At 32.3% G+C, this 21,797-nt stretch overlaps 1 protein-coding gene and 1 pseudogene across 6 annotated transcripts in view; both read left to right on the top strand.

Moving 5' to 3' along the window:
- Kcnh7 (potassium voltage-gated channel subfamily H member 7) overlaps positions 1 to 21,797 on the top strand; it is a 444,168-nt gene that overhangs the window by 153,330 nt on the left and 269,041 nt on the right. The window lies entirely within an intron of this gene.
- LOC134478296 (ribosomal protein S6 kinase delta-1-like) overlaps positions 4,437 to 21,797 on the top strand; it is a 42,519-nt pseudogene continuing 25,158 nt past the window's right edge.

The raw sequence follows: 21,797 nt of genomic DNA, 5'->3' as shown, positions 1-21,797 counted from the left end.
CAAAGCTGATATGCCTAACATACTTACAAATGGAAAGCTGACTCATTCACTCTGTTTAGGGGACTTTTGAAGTTGAGAAGTCATGCTTAGAGTCTTGAAAGCTCAAATAGATGGTCATGCACTAGCTGGGAGGAAGAAGGCTCTCACTCAGGCTTTTTCAAAACCTCTGCTAGAGTTTGTCAGGAATCCCAGTGTTCTCTCATCCCCCTCCCCATAATTCTAATTTGTCTTTCAATCCAAATATTTAATCTGATGGCTTGAACACAGTTGTCATTGTTCCATGAAGTGAGAGGCTGAGTTCGCTGAGCAGGTTAACTATATCTCATAGTAAGTAGGAAAGTTTTGAGACTTAATCTATGCTACTAATGCCAGTGGTGACTGTTTTTCTAAAAAAGATCTGGAGTAGCTATCATAACTCAAAAACACTGGCCAGTGACCTCCCTTCAGAAAGCTGTTTTTCTTGTATATCTAAGAGGACACGTGTATGTTCTGCACCTAGCTGCACACAGATCTCCACAAACTGATGTGAGTCAGACACTTTAATGTTTTAGGGAATTTTAATCACATCTTCCAAAATGTTGTTAAGTTTAGGCAACTTTGTTCTTCTAGCAAGTATTTCTCTGTGGACACAATGCATAACATTACTTATAGAAATTAATATTCTGACCCATACAATGAAATTAGAAAGCTTTCTAGTCATGGCAGCTGCTGTAGCCTGGCACATGCTGACCCAAAATGACCAATTCAGTTTTTATCTTATGTGATCATTCAAAGATGTGAGTAGTTCTGAAGCAGTTGTGCTGGTTGACAACTAAAGTACATATAATATATCCTCCTACATATCTTCCTGGGAAATGTATTACATAAAAGCATTGTTCCCTTGTTGTCAATATCTGTAGATTCATCATCTCAGATTGCATATCATAATGACTCATTACTAATCTTTAAAGTTATACTTCAAACTCCTCTGCTAATTTGTCAGTTCATCTAGTTGTAGTGGTAGCTGAAAGAAGAGCATATGCCACCTTTGTAACTCAGTCCTCTTCTCAAAGCTTATAGCAACCATGCTTGCAGCAGTCAGGATCAACTTATCAAAGGCTTCCTAACTTTAGCAGTGAAAGTAGGAATGATAGTCTAACTACTGACAAAGTAGTTAGATAAAGTGGTGGTCTTGAGTAATTGCTTCTTTATGTCATGTTTTTTTTTTTTTTTCTGTTGAAAAGAATTCTAAAACCTTGCCTTTTTTATAGGCAAGATGTTTGTTGTCCATGGAGTCAAGGAGTTCCAAAGGTTTTGTAGCTTTTTTGGATAGCCAGAAGCCAAATAGTATTCTAAGCAGAACTGAAGTTCTCAGTGCAACCTGATTTATTGCACCTATCATTTAAAAAGGGTTTTCCATACTTTCTTTTTTTTTTCCTTTTTTTAAATTTAGAGAAAACAGCAAAATAGAAAAAAAGACAGAAACAATACAGAATTAAAAAATAATACTGACACTAAGAAATCACTAATTGATAAATTACCTATTGTTATCCTAGAAATAGTTGTTCAAGCCACAAAATCAAAGCATAAAATGTCGGTAGACAATCAAACAATGACAGTGCAAACCATTATGTTCGATGATCCAACAAAAACTAGTAATATGGTCATCTATCCTACACACTTAAACACACATACACTTAAATACGTTAGAGCACTTTCTTCATTTTTCATTTTTACAATATGTATTACACATTTTAGATTTTATTACTCCTTCAGGTTTTATTACTTTTCACACTAGAGAGACAATGTGATGTTTACAAATATGAGTCTTATTTATTTCACGTATGAGGATAGTCTTGTTTCCTCCATTTATCTATAAAAGCTTCAAGATCATCTGTTTTTATAGCTGAGTAATATTCCATTATATAAAAATGCCACATCTTTTTCATCCATTTTTGTGGTTGATGAGCATTTTGGTTGTTTCCAAAATTTAGCTATTACAAATTATGCTGCTATAAAGATGGGTGCATATACATCTTTGTACATGATCTTATCAGTTTTTCTGGGAAAATACCCAGGAGGGGCATACTTTGTTTTCAATGCACTTTTCTCTTTGTAGGCAGTCTTAGAGTCTTCTAATGTCTTCTTGTTGCGTTTGTCTCCCTTTTCAATTTAGCTCCTCAATGATGTTTGATTTTTACTCATTTTGGCTAGAGTTAGCTTGAGGGCTTATCAAAACTGGGACTAAAAGAAGTACTCATCAAGAAAGAAGCAATGATGGAAGTTGCAAATAAAATAACAGGCCTGCCGCATGTAGGCTTCCGACTTTAAGCATGTCGCCAGATGCAGCTGTACAATTGAAGTGTACCAACTTACTTGTCACTGTGGAATTCACTACCACCAGGTGACTCTTGTCATGTACTTGTTAAACAGTGATAAAGTTTTGATGAATCTGCAAGCAATTAACTTATCAGATCTCTGAGTAGCCAAATCTCTGTGCTAATGTTAATCTTTATCTGCAGCTGACCCCCACTGCTAGCATCCCAATTTCATCTCCACCTCAGATCATCAGGCACTGGAGTCCCATGGTGAGTATGCAAATTAGATCCCTTTTAAGCACAGTTCACAATAGGGTTTGTAGCCTTATGAGAATCTAACGTTGCTGGTGGACTAACAGGAGCCAGAAATCAGACAGTAATGCTTCATTCACTCACTTGCTTTTTCTCTATTGTGGTGTGGCTGGATCCCTCACGGGTCTTTTAGATCTGTTTTGGCTTGTGGCTCAGGGCTTGGAGACTCTTGTGATAAAGAAAATGACATCACAGGAGAGGAGATAGTGTCAATGAAAAACAGTATTATCCATGACCATGCAACACTTCTTTTATAAAAATAGACAAATATTATATTTATTATAACATATAGTTTATGCAAACTCAATTTGTTGCCTGAAGTGTATGATATTTCAGTTTTCTCTATGCTTCTTTTTCTTCTGATCTAGTGTATGAGGCAGTGTAACAGAAGTGGAATAGATTTCACCTAGAATTAGATGTTGATTCACATTACAATTACACTGTAAACTAATTGTAAAACTTTTGGCAAACCATTCAATTTGTGGATCATTCAAGTTCATCCTTGATGAAATAGGACTCTTGGAGCTTAGAGACAGAAATTGAAGGACATCCAGCTCAACATCTGGCGCATGACTGTCACTCAGTAATTGGCAACTATTTCTCCTGTTTGAGAATTGGAAGGAGATTGTCAAAACAAGTGTTCTTCATTTGGAGCTTTATTCATGGTTGTGCTCAGGATGTCCAATAATTCCCTAAAACTGAATATGCATTTGTGCATTCCTGGCAAGAGAATCAACATCATTGGAAAGATTCTTAAAGTGTTATGAATTTCAAAATCTGTAAAAAATGATTGGAGAAACATTGGCAGAGCATTAGGAATGAGATAGAAAGAGAAAATATTAATAATTGAGAGTAAGATGGCAACTGAAAAGAAAATCTTTAACTTTAAACAGAGGACCGAAGTGGAGAATTTATGCAGAGGAAACTAGCTTTAATCCTAAATTGTATAGAGAGTACAGTTGGTGAAATTGAGTAAATGAGGTCTGATAGTTTTAGCAAAGACAAATAAAAAGTACTGTAGATTTGCAAATGTGTGTATGTTTGGTCTTTCCTTTATAATCAAAATCATATACTTAAATTAACATACTTGTTAGACTATATCCAACCTGTAAGATTTTGCAGCATATGCACTTTCTCTCTTCAATTTCCAGAGTATAAAATATAATGGAATTAGTGTCTAAACTGAAAGTGCAGGAGATTTTGGTTAGTGAAAAATCATTTAGGATAAAATTCAACTCAAGGGCACCATTAATCCACTGGCTATAATTATCAATAATTATCTCTAGAAAGCTTCTTCCAATAATGCCTATTTAGACTTTTTCTTTAGTTTTCACGAAACATTCACTAATACAGACTATGTCAGAGGTTATACAACATGCCTTCAAGATTTACAATAACAGAGCTCATACAACAGATGCTGTCATCATACAGTGGAATTAAAGTCTAAATAAATAACACAACGTTAACTGAAAATTCTCAAGTACTAGAAAATCTCCAAATATGTGAATATTATATAGCTCATTTCTAAGTAACTACACATCACAAATCAAAGAAAAAACCTGAAAATGAAACTGAAAAACATTTCACTAGTGAAAACAGCATTTCTCAAAATGCTTGGTATACAGAGAAAGCAGTGTTTAGAAATAGCTAGATAGCACTAAATATACTGAAAAGAAGCAATATCTATTCCACACAAGCAATGTAAATATTATGCACTATTAATACATGCCAATAAAGAAAATGATCTGGAAAATAAAATTAATGATGTAAACTCCTACTGTAAGAAAGTGAATGTGTATATATGTGTATATATATATATATATATATATATATATATATATATATTAATTTGATTGGTACATTTTAGAAACTTTCCCAAGTTCAGATGTCTTCTCCTACTATTTTTACTTAAAATTGTACTCAAAAATCTCTGTAGCACAAGAAGAGTAAATACCTAACAATTTAAGCAGGAAACATTGACCAAAAAATAAAGTGTGGGAACTAATCAACATAGCAGGGCTACAAATATGATATAAATATATAAAAGTGAATCATTTTCCTGTATACTGGAACTAGCAATTGAAGTTTGAAGTTTAAAATATAGTGTTATTTACACTGACTAAGATGCAATGATTAGATGCAAATTTAGCAAAATATGTGCAAGTTCTATACAAGAACAACTATAAAACTCTGATGAAAGAAATTGAATAATTAGATAACTCAAGAATTTTCCCATGCTCACAGATAAGCAAGACATTCTGAGAATTTATAAAATAAACAGAATTCCAGTTAAAATTCTGGTTAATTATATGGAAGGTATAAGCAAGTTAATTATGAATTTTATGTGGAGGAACAAATGTTAACAATATCCAATACAATTTTAAAGAACAAAATCAGAAAACTGACACAGCTTGGCTTAAAAACAAACATTATAATTACAGTTATAATTATAATTGTAATCAAGACAGTGATGGACCAATAAAATGAACAAACAGATCAGTAGAACAGAATACAAATACTAGAATTAGACACAAAAGTTTCATCAATTGTTCCTTGATAAAGAATCAAAACAATACAATTACAAGTGATAATCTTTTTTAAAAAATAGTGGAACAACTGGACATCCACATTCCCCAAACTAAGTTAACACATAAATTTTCATAATTTACAAGACTTAATTCAAATAAACTATTGACCTAGGTGTAAATCAAAAAGCTATACACTTTTAGAAGATAACATAAAGGAAAATCTAGGGAACATAGTGTTATACACTAAAAGTTTGTGTTGTTTTAATATTCATATGATGGAATTCAAACATCTAATGTAATGTTTGTAGGAGCTGGGGGCATTGGTAAGGTGATTAAGTGTTTAGGCAATTGGAGGAGCCTCCCTAAATAAGATTAGTATCCTTATAAAAGAGATCTAAGAATTATTAGTTTCATTACTCTGAGAAACAAATTTCTATTGCTTTTGAGCTACCCAACCTAACGTATTCAAATATGACCTCTGAAATAAAGATATTTTGATTTGAATGATGAAATTTGAGGTATGATACCCCCCAAATTGGAAATGGTTGAAATAAATAATACATGTTAAACTTTATTTTTAAAAATGTTCTGTAAAAGAAGCAATAAGTTAATTGGAAGACAAACCATATATTGAGAGGGAACATGTGCAAAAGATATAGCTGATAAAGTATTATTCCCTAAAGTATATAATGAAATCTTAAAACTCAACAATAACATAACACTCATTTTTTAAAAAGTAGGCGAAAGGTCTTAAAAACCTCACTAAAGAACATATTCAAATGTCAAATATACGCATGATAGCATGCACTACATTACATGGCCTTAGGAAGCTACAAGCCAAAATATCAGTGAAGTACAACTACATATACTCTAAAAAGGCAAAAATTCTAAAACTTGATAATGTTACAAATACTGAAAAGACTGTAGAAAAAGGAACTGCCTTGTTAGTGTGAATTGGAAGTGTGTAGGTACTTTGAAATAGTTGTCAATTTCTTGAAAACCTCTAGATTCTCTTACATATAACCTTAGTATTTTCCAAATGAGTTGAAAATTATTGTTCACACAGAAATCAGCCAAAGATGTTTATATCAGCTTTATTTATAATTTCTAAATGTTTGACAATGGCAAATGTCTTTTAGTAGATAAATGTATTGTGACACATCAATACAGTGGTGTGTAATTCAGTCCTAAACAAAAGATCCTAAATCATGGAAACTCGTGGATCTAATAAGTTAAATGCATGTGACTGAGTGCAAAGGCCATTGTGAAAAGCCTGTATACTCTATGACTCCAGCTTTATGGGATAATAGAAAAGGAAAAAAGTGTATGGAAAGTAAAGCGCTCAGTATTTTCCAGAGGTTCAGATAAAGAAACGAGTAACTGAAGCACAGAGAAAGGTATCACAGTACTAATATTCCGCATAATGTTATAATAGTGGAAAAAATCATTATGCATTTGTCAAGACTCACAGAATGTACAACTGAGAAAATTGTAAAATTAAATTACTGTTTTTATATATCAATGATGCATGTATTTCATCAATTGCTATACCACTCTTAAGGGTGCAGCGTGTTTTACAGAGAGAGAGGAGGCTATACTTTCCATGCATTTTGTTGTAAACTTAAAATGGTTGTAAGCAAAACAAAAGTCTATTAAAATTGAGTTTTATGTGGGAACACTTTTTTTTTCAAATATTTCTTAGTGCTGTCTAGTGTATTTAAAGAGGATATGTGTTCTCTAAATTGCCTCAAACCGTACCCAATTTATTTCTTATTTTCCTTATCTGATGTCACTTCAGTTTGTACCCGAGCAGCTAATGATTCTTCCTTTCTAATGTTCACTATTTTAAAAAGCTAATGCCAGATAAAGAAATCACTACATTTTCCTTGAGTTTTTCTAGTCTATCTTTTGATGTTCTAAAACGTCTTATATATTTCATCATTTATACAATATGTTAATTTATTACTTTTCCATGATGTCATCAAACAAGGTGACCAAAATATATTAGTAAGTCATTGAAATAACCTAAGAGAAATGGAATGAAAACAAGATTTGTATTTTTATACTCCTTTTTGTTTCTGAAATTAGCACTAATGAGAAATAATATCTTCTCACACTCTGATTTACACTTTGTATCTTTTTGGTTAGTGATTTCTCTTCTCAGAAAAGTGAAATATAAGAAGGCAAACCAAGCAGGAAAAGCACCAGAGAACTGTTTTTACTTAGATGATTTTATGTCTGTAGAAATTATTTTATGGTCTGGGTGGACATGCATCCTGGGAAGAGAAACAAGAAATTAAACCCTTCCTGTGAGTGAGTGGGGATATGGGCTGGGCCAACCCTTTTCTGTGAGCCAGCCAGCACATAGGATGAGAGAAGAGGTACCAACCACTCCCATCTCCCGTAGGAAACTGGCTGATTCAGAGAAACACAGGCTGAGATGACAGCTACTAAAGTGAAAACAAACAAACAAGCAAAAAAAAAATCCTTAATGCCTTTATTTTTTGATTGATTTTGCAGTAGTCTGAGCATCTATTTAGAGGATGACAATATGCAATATAGCAATGATGTGGAGTATCCTTCTAGAAGCCATAGCCATTGTTAATTCTCTATTATTTTATTTAAAGTCCTGTATCACTTTCATTGTTTTGTTTTCATTGGTTTTAATCTGTTTTGTTTGATTTTACTGTATGTGATGGTGAGAACAACTATATGTTATGGTAATCATTATTGATTTCCTATTATCATGTTTTGAAGTCCTTTAGCACTTGTTTTGTTTTGTTTTGTATTGACTGGATTTTTTTCTGTTCTATGTTCAGTTTTGTTATGTCTGATGGCATGGGCAGCTATTTGGAAGATAACAAGAGACAATATGGTAGTTATTATGGATTTCCTATTGACTTGTTTTGAAGACCTGTAATATTCTCATGGTTTTGTTTTGATTGGCTTTATTCTTTTTATTTTGTTTAGTTTTTATTCTCTTTAAAATTAAAAAAAATATTGACACTTAGATTGTGTAGAAAGATTGTGTTTGTGCTTCTGCTTTTCTAGAGGAAGTATTCAGGAATAAATTACTAGATTAACTAAGCATCATAGTATACTTTTCTAGAGTATGTTTACTAATAACTAAACCATCCACTGAAAACTTTCCAATTCCAGGAAGGAGCACTTAAAACATGTTTGACTCTAATGTTTTACACACTTAATACAAGAAAATTATCTTTGATGAACTTCAGCATGTTATCATTTTAAATGAATGCAAACATGCATTGTTATGTTTTTTTTTTAAAGATCAGTTGATTGCAAACAGATGGATTTACATTTTGACTCTCTCCTGTTTGTTTTGCTTTGTGTATCCATATTTATAGTAGTACCACGATGGTGTTAGAGGTGATAGTGTGGTGGTGATGGTATGCGTGTGTGTTCAGCACTGGAAATTGGAATCTGAACCCAAAGCCTTTGCATAGAACTATACTCTCTGTGCTTTTTTTTTTTTTTTTTTTTAAGGTTTATTTTGAGACTATACCACTTAATTGCTCAATGTGGGCTTAAAATTATGAACTTGACCCTGAAGTCCTGGGATTACAGGCATTGACCATCATGTGGCTAACATGCTGCTTTTATTCTAACAATTTGTACTATACTTTGGGGCCAGGTAATGTGACATTTCCAGCTTTGCTTCTTTATTTTACTTTTTTTCCCTCAAGACTGCTTTAATTTTTGTGTTTTTTGATGCTTTCATAGAAAGTTTAAGGTGTTATTTTTTTTCTTTCTATTAAATATGTCATGGGATTTTGACAGGAATTAGAATTTCAGAATTGCTTCGGGTAGTAGAGAAATTTTAACAATGTTAGTTTTTTCTAAGTAAAAACATATTTGTGTCGTCTTTAGCTTCTTTCATCTACATTTTTGAATTTTCATATTTTTTTCTTAATCTCTTTTTCAGATATCTTATTGTTAGAATATAGAATAAAGTTTGAGCTTTGGGTTGATTTTATATCTTTCATTTTGTTGAATTTTTTCAGTTAATTCATTTTGTGTATTGCTTTTGTATTCTAAAACTTTGTCTATTAGCTCTAACAGATTGTTCAGTTTTGTTTGTGGAGTTCTTAGATTTTTCTATATAGAGATCATGTTGTCTGCAAACCGAACAAAAAAAATTAACTCCTCCCTATCCATTTGGGTGCTTTTTATGCCTTTTTCTTGAATAAATGCTTTGGTTAATTTTTAGCATTATACTGAACAGAAATGTCCCTCAATAATGTATGTCTGGTCATAGAAAATCTGTACCAATGAAATCAATGATAGCTATATAAAGTTAGGTAGCTTAGTTTTAGAGTGTCAGTGTTCCATATTTCAAATCCAGATTTCTGTGCTTCTATTTTGCTTCTTTTAATGCTGCTAAAACAAGGTAAAGGTCTTTTAGAGTCAAGACTGTGTCTTAAGCCTCAGTGCTTAAGAGTACTCTAAGTGCTCCTCCGAGTGCTCCAAGTGAAATGGAGCTATAATTCTCAGTTTCTGTGAGGATAAATAGACTTCTTGGAATAGAAGAGTCACTTGGTGATATCTACAGTCATCTTAACTCAAAAAAGAGGTGCAATTTAGACCTGGATTCTTTGATGTCTAGCTTTCTTCAAATAGTCTATGTTTTAAGAAGCTGTAGGAATGTGTACTACATTTAGAAAAAACAAATTTGATAAATGCTTATTGATATGGAAGTACTGAAACTGAAAATAGTATTTACAGAATACCTAAAGTGTACTATATACTGTACAATATAGTCATTTAAAATGCCTCATTTAATCTTCACAAACAATCCTACTAAGTGGTGGCTTAGTATTTTTATATTCAGAGTAAGAAGTTGAAAGTCTAGTAAGCTCATATTTTTCTAAGAATATACAGCTATTGCATGATTTTTTAATCCAAATAGAATGTGTAGTGTTAGTTGTTTTCTCTGCAACACAAGCTAAATAAAATTCATTGATTTTAAGCTTTACTAATTAGAATTAGAGATAACTATGAAGTACTTATGGAGCAATTTATTTATTTTGCTTAAGGTCTTTTTTATAAGAAAAAAAAATACTAAATTATCCCTCTTCCAAATTGCATAGGTAATTATGTTTTGAGATTTATCTCAAGATAGAGAAAAAATGATATAGTAGTATAATTTTAAAAGTTAAAATGGTCAGTATGTATTGGACAATGCTCTTTCTCAAAATTTTTGAAAATTTAGCAGTTTTCTTCAGTTAGAAAGTACACATTGCTTCAAGATTATAAATAATTATTTATGATTTTAATATGCGGTTTATAAATGATGCATGGGTTATGACTTATCTCAGAATTTCGGGATGGATATGACTTTCATTATGTGAACTTACACATGACAAGCATCTCAGTGAGTCTTCACAAGCTGCTCCATTTGTATACTGATTGGCTGTCTCCTACTTACCAGGTACTATGCTCATCGAGTGAACACAATGTATGCACAGTTCCCACTCTCATAATATTGAAAACCTAGAAGGGAGATAAACATACAAATAATGGCACAGTTAATATAAAAATTGTCAACATAGGTTCCATATGGGAGAGCTGCCTAATGGTATGAAAGCATGTACCAAGATAATTTAAACTTGTCAGAAAGGTCAGGGATGGCTTTGCCAACAAGGTGCAATGAACTTGGGTTTGAGGATGAATTGAAGTTGATAAAGGTAGCGGGAGAGAAAAAGTTCTTTTTATGGTAGCAGCGTAGTAGAAGGCTTCCTGTTAGCTTCCTTCATATGGTAAAGATAGCATGCATTGAAATACAACTCTCCAGAATATCAATGAACACCTCAATTTTGAATTGTAAGAATGACCACCATAAAACATACAATATAAGTAAATTGCTAGTATCATTTAAATAGTTTTGTTTAATACTTATCTTCATGCAAAAATAAAATTTTATAATACTGTCAGAAATAATTACAAATCACTTTATAATTGTACTATGTAATTTAGGATAATGCGTAATCTTTAACCATGTGGATTTCTCAGAAGATCTCACAAATTACTACCATATGCCAGGAAAAGTGCTCGGATTCAGAGATTCAAAGGAAAATTAGATAATACCACTATTCTTTGAGAGTTCACAATCAAACCAAAAATCTATAAGTGTAATGAAATAAATACCATCTAATATGCCAAGGGTCAAATACTTCAGCTTACTTAAGTGCAATAATAACATATAATTTGAAGCAATTATCTTTTTTTTAAACTTTACACTTTATTTACATTTATTGCATTGTTTGGCTTTACATAGATGTCCAGGTAATTAGTAATATTTATCTAGTACTATATATTATGTAAACATGTTGTCAAATATACTAGCACCATTACAGTAAAGATATACTATTGTTGTTATTTAACTGTTTGTTAATGCAAATGCACCTATGTTTAAATATACTTAGATATTGACCCTACGATACTGAATTCCTTTAACTTGAAGGAAATGTTCTAAGTAAGTAACCTCTGAAAATTCTCTCTGTCTCTCTGTCTGTCTGTCTGTCTTTCAAATTCTATGGCAAAAGATTCAACACAGAAGCCTTTCAATAAATAAAACATACAATTTACTGTCAGGTTATGCCACTGTCTCATTAAATTCTTATAAGAGTATTTTCCCTGAGTTAGTAGAGGTAATAAGAAAACACATACTCTGTTATTAGCATAACAATGTGACTTTTCAAGAGAAAGCTAATGTTTAAATGACTGTAAAGTAATAAGTGAAAATAGTTTCACTAAGTAAAAAATAGTACTAATTGTTTATTATTAGAATACTGAAACTAAATTTCATTTTTACATTTTGTGACACATTTTTATTCTCTAACAATTTATCATTTGTATAGATTTGATCATATGTTAAAAACAAAGGCTCTGTGATATAGTTAAGCTAATATAACATTTAGGAAACCCTTAGCATATGAAAAGTCTTTGGTGATTTTTATTTCAAAAGCCACTTACACACCAAAGACCATGCTCTTCTTTTCAGAAGGTTTCTCTCCTGAATAGGTCAGGAGAAGAAAATAGTCTGGTGAATTTATTTAATAATTGATAGTGGAAATAGAAGCTTAATGAAATTTCCATCTTCCTGAAACATGAACTCTGTATTTATTGCTTTTATTACTACCTAATACTGATGTGTACAGTTACTTGAAATAACCTAACTGAAACTCTAATAGCCATATAAAGTATTGAAAAAATTAAGTGCTAATTTCTCTTCGTTAGTTTCAAACAACCATATAATCATTAGCTAAGAGAAATTCTCAGAGCAGAAGCAGCATGTGTTTTTGCTTAACACATTTAATTTAAATTAGTATTTCTTCATTAGCTTCTGAGAGAGGGCACACTGAAAACAATAACTCTCATTTGTGTTCTGTAGAATCACCTAAATCCAAAGCCAGCACCTTTAGAATATTTAGATTCACACTTTCATTAAACGAAATTCACAAAATCATCGTTCAGTAGAGCATATTATTCAGAAAGGATCCTCTAGTTTTAGAGCCAATCTTCATCCAGATCTTTTTATTTTAGAGATCTGAGGATAGTCAAGACCAAAAAGAAGTGAACTTCAATCACTTAATAATCTAGATTACTTAATCAGAGACTATAAGAAAGAAATTAAGTGTCTTTAGCAATCATCATCTGAAGAAGCCTCTTGAGATAGCTAGTGCTTTGCTGGGACCCTGTCCATGAAAGGAGCCCAGAACTACCCCCAAACTGGCCATTCTACATTTGAACAGATTATTTTAAACTTTCACTTATTGTTCTCTGGTCTGTTATCCATAATTACACTAAATGTTCTCCTTCTTCCACAAATGTGTTTCCACTCTGTCCCTTTCATGGCCTTAAGAATATAATCTTCTTTCCTGAATACTATTAATTCATTCACTCATCCATCACATAGACTTTGCAAAGTTTAAATCTTTTGTTCTCTCTTGTTCTGAGTATAATATCAGTTTCCCTCAAAACTGTGATATCAAGAATAGAAACTTGTAATGATTTAATTATGATCTTATTGGAAACTACAGAGCCACGAGATGCTATGACTGCTTTTAGTGTGGCCACTAACATTTTGGGAACATGGACTAAAATTGCATTATTTTATTATTATCTGTAGCTAATCTTAAACAGATAAGGTATGACTATTTAAGTATCTACATTAAAACACTTTTTGCCAAATGTTCATTACATTTTTTCCTGTAGATGTCATCTGCAAACATTCTGGAAAGAATAAGTTTAGGAAAATAAGCCAATTAACAACGTAAAAAAGTGTAGTGCTTTAATATAATTGAAAGCAATCTATAGCAATGTCTGAAGTAGTGATTAAACAATTTCCTCAGTCCAGGAAAAAAGAGCCTCTGTAAAGGCCAAATTGTTGGAACTCCCTTCCTAATAAGTAGGTCAGACATTAGCTGCAGGCATTTTGAAGGCTGCTGAGCATTCATTAACGTGTGAACACACTGCTGCTGTATGGACACCATACATTCCCAAGATGGATGACAGCATTTGTTAGCTGTTTTTTTGGGAATGACTAATTTCTCCTCATGATAAGGGATTTTCTTGAAATTTAACATGCAAAATTAATTGAGGGCTTACTTCATGCCAGCCGCTAAGGTAAGTTGTCTCTGTATTATTGCCTCTAGATTTTTTTTTTTTATATTATGCATTTTATACTTTAGAATGGAAGACCCTTCTACAAATGAAAATACTAAGGAGCTGAAGATCATAGGACCATAGTTCTTGATAATGCAAAAGACAAAACAAAATATATTTGCTACTCAAGTTGTCAAATGGTTTGCTTCCATCCATCCATCCATCCATCCATCCATCCATTCATCCATCTACCATCTCTTAATTAAAATAAACTTGCCCTTGTGTTGACAAGCCTCAAATGTTAACCTAGCTTATAAGTTCTGATTCTTAAATAAAATGTAAGGATTCTGAACTTCTTACTCCAAGAGATGGGGCTCTTGTAATTTCCAGAGCAAGGTTGAGAACCCAGAGTCCCCAGTATTAAGTTCTTAATGTTGTACTTAGCTGTATTTGGATACAGTTTGGAGTATCAGGGTGAAATATATGTAGTTTGGTGCTATTTTTCTTTCCTCCATAACTAAATTAAAGAATCATACTCTCTCCCTGTTTCAAATGGCAGAGGATGGTGAAAAGGCACCTTTGCTCTGTGATTTATAGAAACCCCTTGCACAAACTGTATATTTCCTTTCTTGGATGTTTTGTATTTTAACTTTAAAATTAATGTAAATTTTGTAGTTAATTAACTAGTACATAATTGTGTTGTTTTTTTTTCATGCTTTTATTTTTGAAAATACTTTAACAATATAAAAGCTTGGGAGAGAAACATAATGTGAGTATTTTAATGGCTTGGTTACCTTTACATAACTATAGGAAATGTATCTTGGTTTTCAATTAGGGGTAGAAAGATGTTCATTCAAAATTAATTAATTTATTTTTATCATTTTACTCTTTTAAATTGTTTTTTTAAAGTATCTACTTCATGCAAGGATGATGCAGGCAGCATAGGACATAAACATAAATAATGTATGATATCTGCCCACGAAAAACTCATAATCATAGCAGTGAACTCAGCCTAGCAAACAACTCTAATACTTACTGACTCTCAGAAAATAAATGCTGTTCCAAGAAGTCCTCATATTATGAATAAAATATTTACACATTCTCTTTATGTGGGCTTATATTTTAAACCCATACAATCCATCTCCAAGCAATAAATGAGTATTTATATCTTCTGCCTATGCTCTCATTTGTCAATTATGCTGTTACTTAAATTCTCTTGTGGATTCTTGTTTTGGGCTTATCCCTTAAAAAAACCCAGGCGAGTAATGGTGGTAGCTTCAGGTCAAGTAAAAAGTGTTCATCATTATATTTAATACATTTATTCTCTATATTCTACTATGGATTTCAAGATCTCGTGTCATAACATTTTTGATGGTAACAACTTTCCATGCCAAATATAATTTGTTGCTTATTGACATCCAGAACTTCTATTTGTTTAACTTTAAACAGTTTCAGCCTCTAATTCATCCAGTCTACCTCTATTTAAGTATTTGTAATCGTGTCATCATACAATGATACTGTTATTATCTATTTGAACTCCTTGTAATAGATTTAATATAGCAGTTCTGTCATTCTATTGAATGCTTTTTGTGATTATTTTTGTTTTTAAAGCTTTTATATTTATACAATCTCAAAATGCATGCAAAAGTATTCAACACTCATAAACACAGCTATTTCTTATATTTTTACAAACTATTATTTCCAAAGCAAAAGCCAGTCTATCCTGAAGGTCTAGGCTTAGTTTCAGGAATACAGAATAAAGTCAGAGGTGTACAGAGATTTTATAATCACTCATTCTCTGTTTCTTGAATATTAACATTTGTAAGTTAATGACATTCAAGTGGTTACTGCAGATTTACTCATTCTATGTAAAGAATATTAGGGAGAAAAATGTCTACCTAAAATTTAGAAAATATGCCTGATCATTTTATGTGTAGAGACAAGCAAGGATATATGAAGTGGTGGCTTAATGAGGTTAGAATCAATCCAGTGATGATGTTTAAGAAAATTCTGTCTTTTCACTTGGAAAAATTTAGATGAACTCTCTTTGAGAAAGCAATATTTGAAGTGAAATCAAGTTAAGTATGAGCAAGCTTTTACAGTGAGGGGCCGAATAGAAAATATTTAAGCATCTCGTGTCCAAGAGGTAAAACTGAGGATACTATGTAACAGTGATACTACATGACCATTTGAAACGATGAAAAATTGTGTTAGTAGCATAACTTATAGCTCAATTGTAGAATATTTATCTACATGTATGATGTTCTGGGTTCAAACCCAGACTCCCAACGTAAAGCAAACAATTTGGCTGAATTTAGCTGTAATTTGTAGTTTCTTGACACCTGACTTAATATAAGATATGAATTGAAAAAAAAGATGTTTGTATCTGAGAAAAAAGCATAAGCAAATCACAGTGATGTTTATTCCTAGAGTGGAAACAGGCATAGGTAGAAGTAGATACAGATAACCTAGAAATACGCAGTCAGCTAGATCATGAAGAGTTTAGCAATTGTGATAAAGTTTAGTTAATGGGACACACTTTAGGTTCCTAGCAGATAATTTATTGTTAGCATTTATTGATAGCTCATAATGGATCAATACTGTGTTGTTCATTTGTATGACTCAAATCCTGTGTTCTAAACTCTCAAATTCACTGTTCATTATAATCATCACTAATTGAACAATTGTTTATTTACTGCTTAATACAATCTTGCATGTCTTAGGGTTTCCTAGAAGAAATAAGGATATATATATATATATATATATATATATATATATATATATGCAATGAAATGTACTAGAATGTACTAGGACCAGAGGACTGGAGTTGGGGTAGTGCACAATGGTCATCTGTATGCTGGAAAACCAGAGAACACAGTAGGTACTCGGTTTAAATTGGAAGATGCAGAAAAAGAGCAGTGCCAGTAAAAATGAAGGCCGGAAGCTCCCTGGAGAACCTCTCATGTGAGTCCACTTTGAAACGTTGAAGAAACAGTATGACAATCCCACGCAATGGCAGGAGCCAAAAATGGCATTTGAGAAAAGTGAAGTTTTTACAATTCAGGTTCAATTTTATTTTCTTTTTCCTTCCTCTTGGTTTGCAACTCTATTGGATGATATCACCAAACGGGGTATTCTTCCCCATTAGAGTTCTGCACCACATGCTAATAACCTCTGGTCAGTTATACAGACACATTGAAAAGTTTGCTTTATTAATCTGTTAGATTATTTTATTCTAGCTATATCTCTTTTCATCATCAACAGGCTGATTACAATTATGATAACATATAATATAAATTTTATTCCAAAGATATTTTGCTCTATTGGATCATGAACCATAAAAAGGCATAAAAATTGATGACCTGTAAGTGTTGCGACATGCATTTAGAGATAACACCACAATTTTTTGAAAAATTGTCATCTTTGAAAGCTTCACATGTAATAGGAATTAGTTATTTTTATTGTATCAAATCAACTTATGCTTATAAAATATACTTCAAGTATGTGTGTCCAACACACGTACACGTGCACACAAACACATGCAGATGCTTGTCAGACTCCCTGTTTAGAAGAGAGTTCTGAATACTTTGCAATAATGAATAGTTGTAGATTCCTTAGGAATTACTAACTAGAACGGTCACATGTGTCATTGGGTAGACACGTGCACACAGAGAATAGCTTCTCTTATTTTGTTGGACTCGGCAGCCTCTTGACCATATGAATCTGCCACTGAATCACCTTTGTCTTTATTTGTGCCATTGACAGGAAGTTTACACAAAGTCCTTAGAATTTCTTTCTGTTGGTATGTTACAAATTAGTGCCATTTTAGTGCTTTGAAACAACACTCATTTATTGTTTTACAGTTCTGTGTGTTAGAAGTATAGATGAACTCAGCTAAGTGTTTTGCTTATTTTCTCACAAGACTAACATTAAGGTACTACTGAAGGTGAGTTTTAATTGCAGGCTTTGTGGAAGAAAGTTCTTCCAAGCTCATGAAGTTCCCAGCATAATTTAATTCCTTGCTGTTTTAAGTCTAAGGCTCCTCTTTCTTTAGTGGGCATCATCTAGGAGCTGTTCTATTCTCTTACAGATCACTTGTGTTCTGTCTCTCATGACCCCGTTTGTCTTCAAATCAGAAATAAAGTTTAAAGATCTTCTTGTACTTTGAATTGCCTTCTTTTCTTCTGTGCCATCAATTAGAGGAAGGTCTCTGCTAGGCCGCTGAGCTAAATCCTTGGCATAAGTTCTCTGCTTTTGAAAAAGTTAATTTGGTCTCACAAAATCCAGTAAAAAAAAAAAAAAAAAAAAAAAAAACCTATAATTTAAAACCTCTGTTTTAAGGTCAACTGTATCATATGAGAACACAATCACATCCATTATATTATTTATTTTAGGTATCTTTGAGAGAAAAGCTGATCCGTATAGTGGGCATGGACAGATGGAAAACACAAAGAACAAACTAGCAAAGCAATAAATTAATAGCAACACAGAAAGGAAGAATGATATACAGTGCTTGTTGGGACTCATGAACTACAAAGTAAACTAGATAAGCTCATCCTGCCTTGTGAGAATTGATTGATCGTATACATGCTTGAGGAGTAGATGCAATAGTGATGAATTTTAGTAAAACCTTCAATCCTCTCCTCCACAGACATCCTCATTTACCTCTATAGGGATATAATACATATAAGTTATATAGATGGAAATACAGACAGCTTTTTGAAACTCTTGGGATTTTTCTGCCTTGAAACTTCAAAATACAGTGTATTTTGTTGTAAGCATTCTGTTGACAAAGGTGAACCTCGTCCGCCTTGACCATACCAGTTTCTCATGATTTTATGAATTCTCTAGAGAGGGATTATGTTATGTGGACACAAACCTTTTATGCTTTTCTAAAATTAGATGGGCAAGTAACTGTCATTGACTTATCATCCTGGGAAAAAAGAGATAATTAGTGTGCACAGAAAGCAGTCACATAGAAGTTAAAATTCTCTCACTAATCAGCAGTGTATATGCTTTTCCAGGAAAATATACACTCTCTGGATGTTACCAGAAACTCTATATGTGAACTTATCTGAGAGAGACAGAGAGAGAGAGAGAGAGAGAGAGAGAGAGAAAGAGAGAGAGAGAGAGAGAGAGAGAGAGAGAGAGAGAGAGAGAGAGAGAGAGGACAAAGAGCCGGAAGAAATAGACATTCTTTACAATAAACCCATGCTCAAAAATATAACAAAAAATATAAACTGAATTACCCTTTTTGCTAGAGGATTCACTTTGTAGGAAAGCATGTTAAATATGCATGGCTTATGGTCTCAGAAAATACAGAAACACTTTCTGTAAGATTTTTACAAACCTGATGAACAATGATTTAACACTCGTGGGGATGATAGGGTTCAGCACACACTCACTCAATTTTCAAATGACTTTGCTGCAGAGAGATTTACTTCTGTTTTGGGCTGGGAATTTTTTTCCCTTAAAAACTAAATTTTTTAATTTTTTCAATAAATATAGATTTAGTCAAACAGAGTCAAAACAAAGTCTATGAGAATTTAAAAACAAATATAAATCTTCTTGCCAGATGTGTGGTGTGAACCTATAGTGTCAGCTACTCAATAGGCTGAAGTAACAGTGTCACTTAAGCCCAGGGTAGCCTAGAAACCAAAACAGAACTTGTCTCAAAAATTAAAAAAAAAAAAAAAAAAAAAAAAAATCTTCTTAAATATTTTGATTTTTCTAATATAGAACTGAAAAATTTTACTTACTAGGTTAAATATAATTAAGCAAAATAGTAATGATTTTTATAAATTAAATATAAACACATATATTTATATGTGTGTGATTATTTTAATAATAATCATCCCGTCAAATAGACATTCTCTATGCTTAACAACATTTAATGAAACAATACATTCTCTATGCTTAGCAACAATAATGAAACATTTACTGTAAGGTTATTTAAAGGTTTTCCAATAAAATATTGAAATAATTGAAGAAATAGAACCTTTGAAGAAACCCACGTCTTTTTTCTAAAAGCAAAAGCAAAGAGAATCTTTCCTTTCAGGTAAATGACACATTAGTACAAAGGAAACGTACATTATTCTGAGTTGTGACCTGTTAATTATAAGTGATTGTGGAAGTGAGCAATTATTTTAATTCTTTATGGGGAGATCAATAAATGAAATGTTGCATTCGTACTTTGTATAAACTCCAGTATTAGATATTAAACCTATGATGTGCCATTTTGTCTTTACTCAGGTAAGATGGTTTAATTTACCATTACCATTTCGAGATTTATTGTGATAGAAACCAAGGAAGTTTTCCAGATGATAAAAAAGTAGTATATCCAATGCATAAAATTATTGAGCATAGTTCTGAAATCATGAATCATTGTTGATTTTATTTATCTAGATAATTTTACTTAAAAATATTGTAATTAAAAGACAGACACCCAGCAATTCTCACTTAAGAGCCACTGCTGTGAATGAGTGACCAATTGCCTAGCTTGCACAAATCCTTGAATTCAATCTCTAGCACAGCAAAGTACATTGTATCTTATTTGCTAATTTCTTTTCAGGGCAGAAAATTATTGAGTTAAAAAAGTGTAGATGTTGTTCAGTTATTTCTCATCTGTTTTTTCTAAACTTGCACAAAAGAACATCTTTAAATATTAAATGAATTGTGTTGGAGAGAAACAAGGGATAAGAAAAAATATATACACAGGAAGATGGACCAATACAACAATGACTCCCCAGCTGTAAACTGAGAATCCATACCAACTGTTGACTGAAGAATTATTTGTTATGGGAATATTAATAAATGAATTTTCTGTTACAATATTTCCCCACTCTTCTTTGAAAGTGGTTAGATTTTAAAGTCTAGACACATCTTACCTAGTAGTATATTCTTCTGCTCCATTAAGCATTTTTCTTTAAAGAATTCAACCTGTAACAGTTTTCCACAATGTGAATGAAATTTTACTTCGACTATAAAACCTTCATTGTTCTTTACTTTCTGTACTTGGGCTTTAATTTACTGATTGATTATGGTGGAACAATATTGAGGGTGCTGTTTTGTAAATAGGATTTAATATATTACTCAGCATGATATTAAAGACAAAATCAATACTCGGAATGCTCAACAATGAAGAGCCCGATGAGCTAGGCTGCTGCCCTGATTGATGCTAGTTTAGAAAGCGAGCTGGCTTGGCTTTATTCGATTTTTAAAAAGTCACCCTAAAAACACTGGGAGAGCAGTTCTGAGACTCATTAAAATATTTCAAAGGAACAAATTCTATTAAATCAGGATTTTCTCTCCATTGTGACTTAGGCAGTTTTAATTGCTTAAATATTTCTTTTTTCTCTTTATTGCACTCCATAAAATACTGTTTTACATTCTCAAGTTGTACGTATTCTTTCATCTTACACTTCCCCAAATGCCTGAAATTTGACCAGTATGTTTTGCTTTGTTAAACTGTTTCAGTGTGGCAGTAAACACATATTAAAATCTGTGGGAAATTATTTAGTTCTTTTTTGGTTATTTAGAGCTACCTGCATCTTTTCTAGATATATAATCTCCTAAAGAATGGCAGGAACACAGCTGCATGATGCTGTGAATTTTAAATTGAGCAAGTAGCACTGCAGACTTAAAGCACATATGTGGCTTCCAGCAGTGACAGGCAGGTGTTTATGCTATCAGGTGCTTTCTTGTTCCTAGGAATCATCACTGCATGATACATATAAAGGAATCATTATGGTAGCAGAAATGAACCCATATAAAGCATTTAAATATTGAAAAATACACCTCTCTGCAAGAGCCCAGGATATGTGCTCTGCCTTTCCCTAAGAAAATGCTCTCAATAGCTAAAGTGAAAAAAAAAAAAAAAAACTTTCAGTTACTGAACTAACTTACATATGTGTATCATATGTCAACTGCACATGACATTGTAATAGCATTTTGATGATATGTAGATTGGATTCAGAGACAACAATCGACCTTAAGGAATTTACAATACATTCATTAAGTTGAAAATTAAATA

This window comes from Cavia porcellus, unplaced genomic scaffold, assembly GCF_034190915.1.
Source record: "Cavia porcellus strain 051 isolate PalLab524CR breed Dunkin Hartley unplaced genomic scaffold, mCavPor4.1 scaffold_12, whole genome shotgun sequence".
Classification (NCBI taxonomy): domain Eukaryota; kingdom Metazoa; phylum Chordata; class Mammalia; order Rodentia; family Caviidae; genus Cavia; species Cavia porcellus.
This window is presented reverse-complemented; position numbering and strand designations above follow the sequence as displayed.